Source organism: Coturnix japonica, chromosome 22, assembly GCF_001577835.2.
Source record: "Coturnix japonica isolate 7356 chromosome 22, Coturnix japonica 2.1, whole genome shotgun sequence".
In the NCBI taxonomy this organism is placed as follows: domain Eukaryota; kingdom Metazoa; phylum Chordata; class Aves; order Galliformes; family Phasianidae; genus Coturnix; species Coturnix japonica.
Genome location: NC_029537.1, coordinates 592,802 through 609,825, shown reverse-complemented (window position 1 = coordinate 609,825; position 17,024 = coordinate 592,802). Strand labels below are relative to the sequence as shown.

The following is a 17,024-nucleotide window of genomic DNA, read 5'->3' as shown; positions in this document are numbered from 1 at the left end:
ATTAATCAGCAGCCAATTAACAAACATATACCTCACCTTCTAATCTGAACCCATCTGGCTTCATCACAGAGAAAGAATATATAGGAAAGCCAGAAGACTTCTCCTTTTCCATTCTTCCCTCCCCCAGCATCACCCCTAAACCTATCCTTATGCAGGCACAACTCTTCCAATCTTCACCCAATTCCTTCATCTCCAAGCAGGTGAAATGGGACCAAGTTTTGTTCCCTTTGCCCACTGAGGCTGTGTGTCACCCATCCAGAGAAATCATTCAAACAGTAGCTTGGCTGTGGTGTCCCAACCACAAAATAATATGTTTATTATCATTATTATTCTTTTTTTTTTTTTTTTCCACCACTTTTTCTTGTTGCCATTTTATTGATAAAAACTACACAAAAAACTAACTGGTCAGGATCATTAATTTAAAAAAACAAAACAAACCAAAACAAAAAAACCCAAAACAAAACAACAAAAGAAAACCCAACCAAACCCCCAATGTTACACATTCTCCTGTGTTTTAGAAATCATGTCAACCAATGAGTTTCACCAAAACACTTTTGCTTTTAAAAGGTTTTCCTTCTGATCCATTTCAAGCACATCTCTTCCATTTTGCTCCCCCAGTGTCCATTAGTTTTGCTTACAGCACAGCTGGACTGTAAATATGAGAGTCGATACACCATTGCATGTGTTTCCCCCTGTTTTTAGAGCCCCAGAAGTAATTATAGTGTCAACAATGAAGCACAATGATGATAGTAAAAATCAAAAGCACCCTCCGTAGTGTACAGCCTGTCTCTTAAATGTACATGCACCCAAGTTTCTTTGTTTCTGCTGCATAAATTGCCAATGTCCTTTTGGTTCAGCATAAGCTGTAACGCCCATGTCTGAAGCCTGAAATATTAGTGCTCGACCACCTTAAAAAAGAGAAATAAAAAAGAAAAAGGGAAAAAAAAAAAAAAAAAAAGAAAAACAACCAAAATCGAAGAAAATATAGATCTATCTTTTGCATCGCTGAAAAAAAAAAGAACCAAAAATATTAAACGAATCTTTGTAGAGTAATAAACACTCCATAAGGAATCATGGCTGACCCATCCCACCCCAGCCCTTGCCCTCCCAACCCCTGTATTTTTTTACCTGTGGTTCTCCTTCCCTAGAACCGTGCAATGTAGAAAAATCAAATATACAAACAAAACTCTTAATCCATCCCTTTATGTAGCTAGAGTGAAATCTATTCTTTTTTTTTCTTTTTTTTTTAATAAGAACTCGACAATCTCTTTTTTAATATTTACATTGAGGGATTCGTTTGAAAGTTTAAAGCAAAGAAAATCCTGAAGTTCTCAGTGTGTACTGCAAGACAGCATTTCCAGTCTGCGGGGTCTGCTTTATCCCCTTCCCGTGGTCTGTGCTGAAATACCTTGACGTGGAATGGTGGATTTTAGCTCCTGGCCCTGCTCTCTTCTGAGCTGAAAGGTCCTTTGGAAGAGCTCCCCGCTGCCTCCGGCCCTAGTTTGGTATTCTCTCAATGTAGATGGCCGGAGCTGCTGAGCGTGCAATCGTGGCTATGAAGCTGTGGTCCCGACTGAGTTCCAGGTTGGTGGGCTCTGGCTGCTCCCGGGCCATGCTGTCGTAGCCCTTGTTGACGTGGAGGGGCTTGTGGGCTTGGCAGTAGCTGATCACCGGTTGGTCGTAGCTGTAGTAGGGTAAAGTCTTCATGTGGTGAGGGACCTGCAGGAGACCAAACAGATCGAAAAACAGAGAAATATGAACAATGTGCTTCATCGTGTTTGCTTAGCAATTATCCCAGCGCAGCCCCAATGTGCCGGGATGCTCAGCATTCAGATCATGCAGGAAGACTGCTCTTGATTCATCCAGTCCCCTGCAATGGGATCATTCAAGTGAGCCTTGACTCGGGCTGAGAGTCTGTATAATGCACGTGGGTCCATCTCTTCCCACCGTGCTGAGGTTTGGAGCTGAGGTCCATGGGGATTACTACATCTAGGAGCAGATCTCAACCTGCCCTGTCTCGTATACTGAATTCTCACCTTGCTTGCAGAATCTGGCTGTGAAGGAAGCTGTTGGTAAGACAAACCTTTAACAAATAAACAGGCCCTCTTCCAGTGCCTCAAAAGCAGCTGAGCGGTTCTATACAAGGCAGCCCATATTGAGCAGGTCAAAGGACAGGAAATCTCAGCTGCCAGCTCATGCAGCTCTCAGCACAGCTGGACACGTGTTTATTCCTCCTAGGACTAAACTGCCTTCGAGATGATTTCGTGGGTTCTGTATCTTACAGCCTCACCATGAGCCTTAATGATGCTCGCTGGAGCTGAGCAGATCCACACCCTGTAAGAATGCAAAAATATATTCAAAATGCCTGCGAGATCTATCCTGAATCCTCTTCTTTTAAACATAAACACAAAAAATGCCCCAGTTCCCCCCCCCCCCAACCTCTCCTTTTCTTTTTGTAGCTAGATGTCCTATGTTTGCAAACGTTAATCCCACAGGTAAATATGATTTACGGCACAACCTCAGATACAAATCTTTGCAGATAATTTTATCAGCTGCAAGAGACGAGCTTTTCAAGTAGGAAGAAAGAAGCTTTTAGGAAAAAAATCACACACTGCAGGAGACAGAGGCAAGAGTCTATTCTAACATACCTAGCAAACCTGGGCTCATTATAGCCAGAGAAACCCTACATAGAATTCAATCTCATAAGCAATACCTCCTTATTTTCCATGCCGAACTGTAAGTGAACACTACAGAGCTAATTTATCACAACCTTCCATTGCACGGTGCACACTGCTCCAATCGCTATAAAGAAAAACACAAGACATTAGGAGCAATTCTAAGTCCTGCAGGGTCAGAGTTCCTGTTGCATCTGGACCTGAGAAGCAGCTGGAATCCTCCCCTGGTCCCTCTGCAGAATGCTGGAGAGCTTCCCAAACTCTTCTGCTACCTGAAGCTGGGCTGAAAGCATCATTTTACATGACAGCTGAAAGGCAGGAATGCAGCAGACAGGCTGCTCAGCAGAATTTGATGGGACAGTTGTATTCACTTGTGGATCGTTTTCAGCCACAGCTCAAGAAACTCCAACTCCCTTTGGATACAGCAGTATCTGTGCCAATTCCTATCAGGGCTCGAATTTGTCCTCAGCCTTTAAGGCAGCTCTTTATGATTCTATAAAAGCCAAGGACTGTTTGTGTTCGGGAGAACTGAGAGATTGAGGTCCTGGCTTTACAGCAATAATGCACAGTACATTAACCACCCGAGTCATGCGAGCAGCACTCTTTGCTTGTTTTCTTCCCTTCTCCAAACGGGAGTCAAACAGAATTGGGATCCCAACAGCACCCCTGGGTGGTGGATAAGCACTTTTCCCTTAGGAGAACACCCAAAACGAACACCCAGTTCTTGGCTCTGCCTTTAAGTCCTGCTCAGGAATTTTCTTGGTGCACAGTAGCAGCCTTACTGCAGTGAAGACAAGTAGAGGATCAAAGATTAACGCTCTGTCTCGCACAGCATCACTTGCAGTTCAGCAAGATCTAATCACCGGCGGTCCCAGGTTGAAGTAATTCCCTGGTAAACTGTTAAATCACATTTTGAAAACACGACTTTTCCGAACAGATCTATTTCAGGTTGGAAATATTATGTGCTTTTTCTTTCAGCTGGGCTTTGAAGAAAGAATCTCCAACCATTTGTTACCTTGAAGGGAAGGGATATCTTTCTTGGGAAACAAGGATGGCCATGGATGTCTAAATGACTCATAGCACCAGGCCTATCAACCAGCGGGCAGGCACGCAATGCAAGGAAGGGCTGATAATCCCAGCACAGCCTTCTGGGAGAGGCCTGTAGTGGGAGGGAGGTCATTTGGATTCAGGTAAACTGAATTATGAGCACACATTTGCCCACTTAGTGATTGCACGATTAAATTACATCCCAGTTCAGAAGTTGTCCATACATAGCAGAAACTCTGAGTGACAAAATACGGAAGCTATGCTTTCTCATTAGTGCTAATATTTAGTCTCAGAACACCATGACTTCATCGCTGAATTAACAACGTAGATGTTGATAAATCAGATTTCATTTTAAACCCTATAATAGTTTTTAGAGTAAAAATAAGCAAGGTTTACAATTAGTGAAGCACACAGCTTCACCTTAAAGATGGATGGATTAGGTGCATTAGGCAGGTAGGGCAGGTATGATCAATTTCATTGAATTTCCCCCCTGGAACATCCCTTTGAAGTCAGTTCAGAAAATCATTCCTGTTCAGGAAAATGCACAATCACACATTTCCTATTAAACTCACTAAAAGCAACAAAATGCCTCCATCAAAGTTAGGTCTGAAAAATGAATGTTGCTTTGTTCTGTTTGCAACAGCAATAAACATGAGATTGTTTGTCCTTATTTTTTTTTTAATTATTATTTTTTAAATAAACCTTTTGGGCCTGAAATTTGTGTTCCAGCCAGAAACCACCAGGTCAAGGACCAGGACAAAAACAACACCCACCCCCCACCCTGCTCCTTCTATAGGCCAATTTTGTCTATCAATCAGCAAATGAAAACCTTTCCCTAAAGGGAACTCTGAGAAGAGAGACAGTCCTCTCAGCCTTCTTGGGCAAAATATTTCTTTTCAATGGCTTTATCTGTATTTCACGGGGTGTCTGCTCATGACAAAGGAGCTCGCTGATGAAGAGCGTGAAGTGAGATTCAAAGCAACCTTCGATTTTCCGCCGTGGAGCGCCGATAAAATAAACAAACTATCTAGATATTCTAATTGGAAAGCCATTAATACTGCTTTTGGTGCTATTAGGATAATTTTCTATAGAGTTCAATAGGAAGGGAAGGGCGGTATTTCAACAAAAAGCTTTTGCATTGCTTAGGGACAGATTAGCTTTCCAAAAGCAATGCAGTGCCTCGTGGCAGGGACCTACCCAGATGCAAGAGAGTCCCTTTGGGTACACGTCTTTGGGTGCCTAAGCACACAAGCCATCAAAAACTTGATTTTCTCGGAAGGCAACTTGGTTTTCATTTAGCTACTTTAAAAAGCAATACTCTCAAGGGAAGTTTCTGCTCCCTATGTACGACATTAAACGCTGCTTAAGCGCAGATCGTTTGTACTTAGTCTACCAGGATGAGTCAAAGGGCCATCGAGCCAAGTCTCCAGTGGATCAAGAAGAAAGAGCAGAGCACAGGTCAACAGCATGGTAACAATGTCCACGGGGCATTCTCCTGACCTCCAACACTCCCGACTTCTGTTAGCCTTCTCAACTGCTGACATTTCAGCCTGAAATGCTACGGGCTGGATCTTCCAGCATCTCTAAGAGCCTGAGGCACTCTCACAGGTGCTAGCAGGTAAGGGGATGCCTTGCATCCTTCAGCAGATGGTTTGGGGTTCAAATTGCAAGCTGAAGGATTCCAGAACTGGGAGGACAGCCTTAACTGGGAGCTGCCCTAACCTCAATAATTGCCTTTCCCTCTGATTTCCATGTGAGAGAGAACTGGAACCACCGCTTTTCCTGTATTATCCCCTGGGAGGGGAAGGTCCAGCATGCAATTTGAGAAACAGAGCATAATGCCTCAAAAAACAAACTAAGACAACATGGAAGAAAAGGTAGAGTTGCTTTTCTATGCATTGTTCATAAAGACGGCAACTTGCTCCATCCACTGCTCACCATAAATAAGTGCCCTACTGAATATTGCTTGGTACACCTGATAACGCTTTGCCACAATGACAAAGTGCTGGAGAATGAGTGGAATAAGGCTCTGTCTCGCATTAAAATGCCTTTCCATTTGATCTTCCTCAAATTTACAATGTGCCAAAGAGCTGTCCAAGAATTGATGGCTTTTTTAGGAGTTTTAAATATTAGATTCTGTACATGATGACACCAAAAACATACTCTGAAAAGCTGGAAATCCGTGACCCAAATTGCACAGGACTTTGCCCTTAAGGCAATGCAACCCAACTGCTTGTGATTAAAAACTACTGGTGCTAGAAGAATGGGGATGCTGGGTTCCTTATTGGTCTGATAGAAATTGAAAGTTTTTCCTTCTCTGCATTATCTAGCTATATCACACCAATAGGTTTTGAATGGAGTTAGATGGCAGTCTTAACCCATTCTGACTTTTAAAGAGCATCATACTTATAATTAGCACCAAATTCCATTTAATACAGTAGTATTAAATACAGAGATAGCATCCAACCCCTGCATCCCCCACAAGCTGTAATGCCAGAGTCCTCTTCTACCAGCATTTAAAATTCCACATTCAATGTTGTGGTATTGACCCTAAAGCAACCAGATCATCTGGTTTATTATTCAGTCATCCCTAGACAATCTGAAGGGGCTTTCTTTGCTGAAAATGAATGCCAAAAGAGAGTAAGTGGCAGAAAAATAAAGAAAGAAGACTACAGGAGCTCATGCTGCTGTTGTATTCCCCTGATCTGGGCATCAGATGGTCTACATTGGACCATCAACATCCAGAGCTGCTGAGCAGAAAGGACTTTAACCGAAAGCAAAGGAACAACCAAAGCACCATGGCTGCAAAGTGAGACTGAGCTGAAGGAATTATTATTTCTCCTGAGGAAACAGTGAGGAACCAATTTCCTCTGGGATAAATTTGTTCCAGTGGGAGAGAAGAAAGCGCTGGCACTACAGACCTGCTTGGACACGGGAGGGAGCTCCTATTAAAGTGAATGTCTCAGCAGGGTTCTCTTCATGAGAAATTACATTTTAATTACCTCCACTGTCTCCTAGCAGAGGAATCAGTGTGTGCAATGGCACAAACACAATGGAAAGAGCATTAATCCAGGGACAGCTTCTCCTCCTGATGCATGTCACTTCCATTAGCACTGATGGGAGCAGTGTTCCCACGCGGAGATGTACCCAACTCCATGGTTCCCAAAAGGTACTGATAAGTGACTCATATTGGGGTGAGGATTTATATAACCCCCATCTTTACTGCAAGGCTGAGAAACAGTCTCTGTGTGCTGCAGCATCACAAGGGGAGGAAGAGGAGGGCAGAGCTGGAGGGAAAGGGCTATTTTAGGGGCAATGCTATCAGCCCAGTAACAACACGAGAAATCCATCCACCCAAAACCCTGGCTACAAATACATGACTAACTGATATATGTTAGTTCACCTCTCTTAGCAGCATTAAAACTATCACAGAGGAAATATCAGGACTTTAATTAAAGCTCAGAAAATGCTCGGATATGAACTGCTACAACACCTGACTGTGTTCCTAAGGCACTGCAAACATATCCTGTAACTGCTGCTGTACGAGCATGTGACTTGCAATGGAGGGATGTAACAGCAGAACTGCTTGCTGCTTTCTGAGCAGGCTCCTGAAATGGCAAACAGCAAACCAAATAAAAGCAGGGTCAGGGCTGCATAGGATTAGGAAATTACCAACCAACTTGGGTTCATGCTTCAGTCATGTTCTATAGAATCTTTGTGTATGTGACATCGAGCAAGCAGAAAATTAATGCAAGACTGTCCAGCGTTGCAGGCAAGGACAATGCACAATGATAGCATTTTTTTTTATAATTTCATGGAAAACAAATGACTTTTTCTTTCCTCTGGGCAAGTTTTGAAGGGAAACCTTCAGAATATTCAGAATCCCTGGAAAAACTGCAATAAAGATAGGTTAGAAAATATTCTTGGTTTAGTGATCTTGGCTTCCACAGAACCAAGCGGGTCAATTTGATGACCCTATGAATGCAAAATGAATGGATATCCATGGATATATCCAATGGATACATGGATTACTGGGCACCGGTGGCTTAGTGACACTTTTAAGGCAGAAGGGCTGGCCTGGGTGACGTGCACAGCAAAAAGCATCATCAGTCCTCAGAACATCCACTGTGTAGTGGGAGAGGAAAGCTGTGACTCTCCATGGCAGGATCACTGCTCTCCCCTTCCACGGAGCTGCCAGCTGGCAGATGCCAAAGCTGTAATTATTGGCCAACAGATCACGATGTGTAAATCCGGCTGGAGACTGAGCCTAGCTTAGAAAAAACAGGCATTTGGGGATGAGGAAACTGAGAGCTTTTGCCTGTACAGCTGAATGCAGCCAGGAGAGGGCTGCAGAGAACGCAATGCACACGCTGATGTTCCGGACGAAGCGAACAAAGCAGCCTCATACCTATTCTGACGCAATGAACATTAATAAGCAAAAAATAGTTGTTGCCTACTCAGACCCTTCCTGTGCTCGAGCTCAGCAGCAGCGATGGAGTGTAAATGAAAAGAAGCAGGTTCAAAGAACCCCGCTGGAAAGAATAAAATCTGCGCTGCGAGCGAGATTTTGGAAACCAAAGGAGCTGCTGTGAGAAATCTCTGCAGCTCACGTCAACAGGAGACGGCATGCTTGAACGCTCTCTCAAGCAGCCAAGCGTGAGCGAAGCAGTTTCCAGCTACTGTGGCTTTTTTTTGTTGCTTCCCAGCTCTGTTCTGTTTGGGAAACTGCAGCGTGTCAGATGGGATGAGAACAGAGGTGAGCAACCCACCTTTGTGGTACTGAGTCAGAGCACCGCTGGGATGGTGGAGCACAGGGCTGTGGCCATTCCCAACCTCCTGCATGGGATCTGTGCTGGTTGCACAGAACAAACACTTGATGTTTTGCTCATCTGTAGGATCAAGGCAGTATCACAGCCTGATCCCTAACTACCCAAGGGTGAAACAGACCGGGAGAAGCAATAGAAAGAGATAAATAAGCGTCTTGTAATCTGAAATCTGTTGTTTATTTGCAGTGCCTAGAGGCCTCGACCAGAACTGGAACTGCGCGGCGGTAACCAATGCTTGTGTGTTCAGCAGAGCCCTTGCCCTGGAGAGCTCATGCTGCAGACAGGCGTGACAGATGAAGGGTGGGAGAGAAGAGAACAGCAAGCAAGCAAAGGATCTCAAAACTGATGCACAGATTGAGGGACAGATTTTTCCACGAGCTAAGTACATGAATACAGATCTTTTATCCCTAAATGACTTCCCTTATCATGTGGCCACTGTGCCTGTGTAGATATTAGCACTACAGGCCAAGCGCTGGAGTTGGTGCTGAGCACACAGTGCCCACAGCACATGCATTGCAAAGGATTGCCACCAAACCTGCTCTGGTCTGGTCCCACCAACACTCAGAGCAGGTTTAACTTCATCCCAAAGGGATCTGCCTTTGTTCTGGGAAGTCAGCACATTAAGTGAGGAAAGCCTTGAGATCTGCACATCAGAAGCATCACTTGGATCTGAACTAAAGCATCAATTAAAAGCATCCTCTGGGAGTCAGGGATGGGATACATTTCTCTGGAGCCCCAAGCCAGTACAACACAACTCAGAGCTTTCCATTTAAAGGAGGTTTTGACTAAGATATGATAGCCTAAAGTCATGCTGCAGGAGTTTGCCTACACCTAGTTCTTTTTTTGCTTTCTTGCACTTAATCCAGGATCAACAAAGCCATGACAGAACTGAACACAGATGCTTAAGCAAGCCAGGCTGCTTTGTCCTTCTAAGGACAGAGATCTCAGCTAACCCACAGATCTCAGTTCACCCCAGAGCAGTGGGGAAAAGCTGCCTAAGAGCAGCTCTTTAGCAGAGCCCCTCTGAAGCCCAGTTGCAGCCCAACACAATGGGCTTTATGCTGAAGGCTTGAGCAAACAGCAAACATGAGCCTTGTGACTGCCATCGCCCTGCAGGTTGCTCAGACCCTTCTGCTCCTTTCCAGCCTCTTCTCTCCCAACAAAGAGGAGAACAAAGGTGACGATGCGACCGCAGGCCACGGTTTGTGCACTTTTGTGGCAAAGAGACAGAGAGAGGAAGGCTGAGAGGAACGATCCCATGGTAACCAGCATGAAACGGGTGAAATGCTGTGGAAAAGGCATTGGGTTTCTATTGCGCTGAGGCTCTTCTCTGGGGAGCACTGCATTGAGGGGCTTCACCACCGGTGAGCATTGAAGACCTGCAACAAGCAGGAGGGGTCAGATGGAACAAGGTAAATCAAAGTCTCTATGAGAACACTTTGCTGCTCAGCAGGGATGGGACAGGTTTCCTGCAACGCAGAGCACGCTGCTTTAAAGCTAATGCTGCTTAAAGATAACGCTCCTTATCTTTCTCCTGCGCCCCCCAAACAAGTATAGAGTAAATGAAGGCCAGCCCCATGGAATACAAGACAGGCGATTTATCTCAATGATGAATCCAAATTCTGGAAGAACATAAAGCACTGTCCATTTCCCCATATCCTTTAACACTATACATGAGTGCTTTGCAATCACTAGCAGAATGGGCTCATGGGATTAGCAGGGATTTTAGGTGACAAATGATAGCCCATCCTCTTCACACTGATGGAATGACAATATTTTCCCTCTGGCAACTGGAAATAATTCAGTCCTGTGCATTGCAAGACCAAATACATCTCTATTTTCCACCAAACAAAACCAGGACAATCACAGCAGCAGCCTCGACTCACAGCAAACATACTGCAGGTCCCTAAGTTCTCACACTTGGCAAAATTTTATCAAGAGCCTATCTTCAGCCTGCCACATTTGTAAGTCAGATCATGTTAGCAACAAGAATAAACAACACTTGTTTGCCCTTGTGCTGCACCTTTCATCCAAGGGCTCTGCAGTCATTATTCTGATAAGTCTTGTGTTGTTGCTTTGAGACGAGCAGATATCATTATTCTCACTTTATAGATAAATAAACAGAGGTCAGGGAAATCCCCCAAGGCAATCCAGAGAGTTGAATACCTACATCAAAGGGTTTAACAAAGACTGATATCACTACTGCTACCAAAAAGACAAAGGAACAAGAAGGGTTGAAGCTGAGCCCAACATCAGATAACTGGGCTTGGAACTTTGGTCTCTGAGATAACCTCACCTGAGAGCTGGCTTCCAATTTTACAGCCAGTATGAGCTCTATGTAGAAGCAAACATAACCATATAATTCAATTTGAGCACCCCGTGCTTGCTTATTGAATACTAAGATACACAGCTCTATGGTACGGTACAGGCACAATGCAGACAATGAAAAGGAGCACGACGACAAAAGACTTTCAGAAGGGCATTAAGAGGGGCTTCACAAGTTTAGAGTCATAAAACCTGGCATCAGTGTTGCAGATTAAGGCCATCAAATCAACTAGAGATTGTCTGCAATTCAGGTAAGTGAAAGTACTGCATTATCACTGCACCATAATGTGTAGTCTTTTTCTCTCCATCCAATTCAACTGGTTTTATCACTTATGAACTCAACAGGACTTTCCCATTACGCACTGTACGAGTCCTTCCTTGGTAGAGTGGGGCTGCTAGCACAGTGGCATCAGCTAGAACACACTAATAGCCATAACACTGAACAAAAGGAACTCAAACAGTGAGTAAAAACTGATTCCTCTGGATGTCACCTCAGGTCTGTGTACTCTCTCACTCATATAAACAAAAATATGGGAAGCTTATCGAAGTACCCAATAATCTTCTAGCAGTTACACTGTTCTGCTTCCTATTCTTTACCTCAGGACAAAGCACACAAACTCACATCAAAACTCAAAACCCAGCTGAAAGACTGGCATATACAGCACCTCAACATGATGCTGAGAGCTGGAGGAAGAGCCCCAGAGCCTTCATCCCATCGCTGTCCACATCACTATGGTAGGACAAGGCAAGGAGATGACGGCAGCGCATCATGCTGGTGCCAGCTGGACACTGGTTGACATGGTTACCCTTTTCCTTTTTGTGCTATGGGTATGTAGTGAGTTCAGCTTCAAAACCTCCCTACAAAATGTAACACAAAGCAAGGCAGGCTCGTCCTATTACCACGGAAGAAAAGAATGTGCCATTGACAGACTTCAGTGCCCTTTTAAAGCAGAACAGCGCTGACATCAAAGCTCACAGCACTCCTCTGCAATAGTTATTCACCGTGTCTTTGTGGCCAGGGACTAAAACATTTGTATGAAGTTCTAAGGGGAAAAAAATTATCTCCTGAAAATGAGTCTCTTGTAGTAAGTGCTGCAAATAAAGAGCAGCTGCGGTGTTTCCTTTGGAAGGTGAAGCGGAGGGAATGAAGCCTTGATGTGCGTTTGGGCAGCAGCGGTCAGTCTGCAAGATGTTTATTGGGCATAATGGGAACGTTTTGTTGTCAAAGGGAACATTCCAAAAGATCGTGGCGAGTTGGGCAGGGTGCATTATTTAAACACATATTTATCTATCAGAAGGAAAACAGCTGTAGATTAGGGGGGAGTGTGATCAACCGTGGCTCAATTGTAGCCTCAACCATATGGTTTTTGTCTGACAGATTAGGGGACTATCTGAAATCCTCTTTTTCCTTCTCCCCTGCTCACAAGTGAGGCCTACATATGGCAATAATAATAATAAAAAAGGATAATAATGAAGCACAGCATTCCTTGCAAGATGTCCTTCCTTTGAGGGCTCCGATGCCACTTGCTGACATAACTGACAGCTCTCGAAGCACTGTGAATCTGTGCACTAATGCTGTGATGACAGCTCCTGCACTCACACTGCTCAAAGCCGTAGATTCAGTGCCCTTAACCATCCCGTTTGTCCTTTAAGCTGAAAGATTCAGATTCAGTGCCCTTAACCAACCTACTGCCCTTCCGCATTTGCTTGCAGGTGGCGCTCCTCATCCTTCCACCTCTGGTGGGCATTTCACTGCAAAGTGCTTGGTTTCCAGGTCAATCCCTCGGCCTTCTGTCCCCACACACTCAACCTGCTCCACGTACATTAATGCCCCATCATTTTTTTTCCCTTTCTAACGTGCATCCCAAAATAGCAGGCAGAAAAAGCATGCACTCCAACTAGGCTGCAACCTAAGCCCATTTGTTTAAGCAGAATAAAACATTAATCGCTGACGTGCTCTTTGTGTTATATGCAGTTGCTTGAACTTCATGAATTTTGGGGGGGAAAAAGTTTACAGCACAACAGAATAATCAACAACAGCATTTGATACAACCTTAGCAGAGAAGGGAACCAAAGGGCCTGCATGCAGAGCACTGGATTGCCTTCCCAGGGCTCTATTCCTGCAGCTTGAATGCTGCACTGATAGCACACAGGTAGGAACTACAGGATAAACGAAGAGTAAGCCTGGAGCAGACTTTGTTGCTGGTAGATTATAATGGAACAAGCCTGTCAAGAAACATTATTACTATATAGAAACAGAACTACTGAAGGTTCTGCTTCCAGAGCCTGGTTGGTTGGCTATTTTTTCCTCACACTTTTAAGCATCATAAATAACAGACAAAGAATCATGATCTTCAGCTGTCAACAGATGGAAACAGATTCCTCGAACGACTTCCAAAACTGTTTTCAGAGATGAAAATTGTATTGCAAACCAGGCGAGCTGCATTCCAATTTTGGAAACACTTCCCTAAATCCCTCAGAACAGTTCCTTAATATCTTGAAGAGCCTTTGGAGGTCTGCTTCCCATTTTACATGCGTTTCAAAGAGGGCAGGCGCTCAGATTGGTTTTTATATGCTTCTCAGAGGCTGGGATTCAGCCTTGATGCTCTCCACATCTGTAGCACAGAGCCCAAACAAATAAGCCAGTTTCCATATATACGTGTAACCTGGATGCATATTACTACATGTAAAAGTAAAGATAGGAGCTGCATCACACGTCCATCACAAAAACGTGATGCCTCAGAAAGTCTTGAATTAATGATGAGAAAAAGCTTAAGCAGCGAAAAAGGAGTCCAGCAAATCCCTCCCTGTTCTACCATCTCTTTGCTAACTACAGTCAGCCTCATTTCATTTCCTTCTTCTTTGCCATGGTAACCTGATGCTGGTTTCAACATTGTTTATTGAGTGCACGAACCTTTTGAAAAGTTGCTTATCCTAAAAAACAGCACTTTGTGTCAAACGTGCCACGCACGTTCCTTTATAATTTGGGTGCTAAAATGGAAGAGTTCTGAATAATAAGGGATTTGTGTGCATTGACAGCATTACCATTAGACCAAACTTTTTGTAAATGGGATCAATGCAACTGAATACACAACTTGTGATTGTCTACCTTACACTATTTTTAACTGCTGTACGTCACTGGTGCAAGCAGCACCCTGTCTGGGGAGGGTGTGGAGCACAGCTGCATGTAACCCAGCTATTATCTTCAAAAGCAAGTTTGACCCTACCGAGTTGAGCTCATTTCCACCAACAATTTGCTTCCTACAACAATCTGCTTCCCATTAACTTGCGCTCTTTTGATGCTGTCAAAGCACACGCTGGACCCAAAGCACCCAGCTGTCCCTAATTATCTTTAACTTACATCCCCATGACCCTCTTGTATCCCCTTGCCACATCTGTCTCTCTAAATTAGCACTGTCCTTTGGCATACAATCATCTTTTGACAAGACTTGAAGCTAGAACTTAGGAGTAAGGCTTCTTCTTCTTCTCTATACAACTAGTCCCTGACCTGAAGTCAAGAACAACACTCAGCAGAGAATGAGCAAGCAGACTGGTTTCTGACAACGACGGGATAGGAATGCATGTATACTGCAAGAAAACCCCTTGTTGATACCACCATTCTTTTAGTAGCTGAGCCAAAACACCACATCGCTACATGCAACAAAACATGAGATACCCATGAAGGAGTCATCCAGTTTTGGATGCCTGCTTACCAACTGTTGGATCGGTCATGTTACAAAAGGCAACGGACAGACAAAAATGCTGTTCCTCTCCACATCAGCTCCCGAGAAAAGCATTTCATGCTCAAGTTTACGCCAGTGTGAGCAAACAACATGCATCCAGTGCTGCAGCACGAGGCCAGCAACACCCGGGCACAATTAGAGGAACCAGCGTGAGACCTTAACTTATGGAAAGCATTGCAAAGTGAAACAGCAGCACGCAGCACGGGGAGGCAGCGGCCAATCTGTCAGCTAGCTCGTTTCATTCTGCTCGCAGGAAGGTACAGCGATGCTGAGCTCGTACAGCTCCTACCCTGGCTCTGGGGAGAGATAAATCCATTCTGCTCGCGGCTCTGCAGGAGCTAATGAAGTCAAACGGAGCTCACTGGGATGAGGTTCCTCTTGCTGGTGGAGGCTGCTGCTGTTCTCTGCTCTGTGTGATGGGCTCTGCAGCTTTCTGTTGAGGGTGCTGCAGCACTGAGAGCAACAGGGCTTTTCCCAGCTCCATGCCAGGCCATTGCTGCTGTATTGAACTCAATGACACTGAAAGGGATGAAAGCATGACTCTCACTGTCAAGTGAACTCTCTTGCACTAACCTGATCCCTAATACCCTCAAACTACAAAGATAAAATTAAATGGCTTTTCAACAAACAATCTACCAACAACAACCACTCCGAGTGTAATTAAGTAATTAATTATATTTTCTAATCTATTAAGTCTTGATTGCTTATCAAAGCATTCAGCTGGATCGTTTTCCCTCTTGTCATTTCCCATTAATTTTGCCTTTATTATTATTTAATTTTTTTTTTAAACAAAGGGAAAAGTCTCTCAGACTTCATGGGAAATCGGGGCTTCAGTGGAGCAGAAAGAGTGGCTGGAGTTGCTTTCAAGCCACAGTTTGCTAACAGAAAACGATGCAAACATGACTCCAAAGAAGTAGAGCACCTGAAATGCTTATCTTGTATGTTAGTGCAAAACTCATAAGGCCAGTCACGCTCTTATGGCTCCAATAATCCCTGAAGCTGTGTGGCTTCACCAGTGCAGGATTAAACACAGCAGCACGGGGTAATTAGCGCCATCAAGAACTAAACTCATCTGGCATCACATCTGAATATCGATACAGACTGATGTGTGATGTTCAAATAATAACTAACAACTGAAATTGTGGAGGCATTGCTCCGTGGCTGCAACTTGCACAACTCCATTAAAGTCCATGGGACTACTCTGGATCAAAAGATCTGGAAGTCCTGCCCATGTATAACAGGTGTTAACATGGGCATGTACTCTACAGCTTCATCAATCACAATGATACTTGATCTAATTTGTCCTGGGATTTTAGGTAAGCACAGAAGATCTGTGAACACCCAATATGGGAAGGGAAATCTTGGCTGCTGTAGGTTTTGGGGACAAAAACCACAAACAAATGTGTATTAAAGTATCATTTCAACCAACTTTTTTTTTAACCCAGAAAGAGTTTCATAACGCTTTTACAAAGAGGGGATTTGTTGTGCACTCTGATCTGTTGTGTTGGACCTCACTGAGGGAAAACAATCAATAGCCAACAGAGACAAAATGCATCAGTGCTACTGAGAGCACAGCTAATTAAACCTCCTCAAACTGCGCCCTTCGAAATTTCACTACTGCAAACAAACAGACAGGAAAATGCCAAAAACACAGAAGGGAACCCATTTTCACCCGATGACATCAGCTCCTCAAAACACGGGGGTCCAGCTCCTCACTCCCAGCACTCTGCATCAAACACCCAGAGGGGCTGAAGATGAGGACTGACCCAGAACAGTGCTACTGAAGCACTGGGTCCGAGGCACAGCTCCAGATCCTCTCACCTCCCCTCTGTCTGCATTAGCAGCAAATTACCAACCTGTTGTGTGTAGTCATCTATTAAACTATTACAAGGTAAATGAGCCACGTTTTCTCCTTCTTGCTCCTTATCCATCTGGACCAGGAATGCTTTTGCGCTGCATACAATGCAGGCATGAAGAGGACTGATTACTTACTCCCTTGAGGGCATATAATCCAGCTGTAATGAATAGCATGGCCGCAAATGAAGTGCTGTGGTTCACAGAAAGGAATCTGTGCAATGCACTATATATAAAGCACACACAATAACAGAACTTATAACCTGGTATGAATTCAACTTATAAATACACATCTGTGATTGCCATAGAAAGAAGAGTGATCCCTGTAGGATGTACAACACCGTGATGAGAGGAAAACTCTGATGAGAGAGCAGAGGATAACCTCACTGATAACAACATGGATCCAAAGGTTCAATGCAGACTTTGCACTGGGAAAACAGATGTGGTTTGCCTGTTATTTCCCCCTTGAGCCACCAGGATTTCCAGGGTGCACCCAGGAGCTGGGATGATGCCTCATTGCCTTCCAGTTGTACAGCTCTTGCTATTCTTTTTCA

General features: G+C 44.2%; 1 protein-coding gene across 4 annotated transcripts in view; it reads right to left on the bottom strand.

Moving 5' to 3' along the window:
* Window positions 1-280: 280 nt before the first annotated feature.
* The window catches only part of LRRTM4 (leucine rich repeat transmembrane neuronal 4), a 193,153-nt gene continuing 176,409 nt past the window's right edge, over window positions 281-17,024 (bottom strand). For all 4 annotated transcript variants that reach the window (XM_015883060.2, XM_015883059.2, XM_032448891.1 and 1 more), the window contains one exon: window positions 281-1,719. The gene's annotated coding sequence lies outside the window, so the exon portion shown is untranslated. The remainder of the gene's footprint in view (window positions 1,720-17,024) is intronic.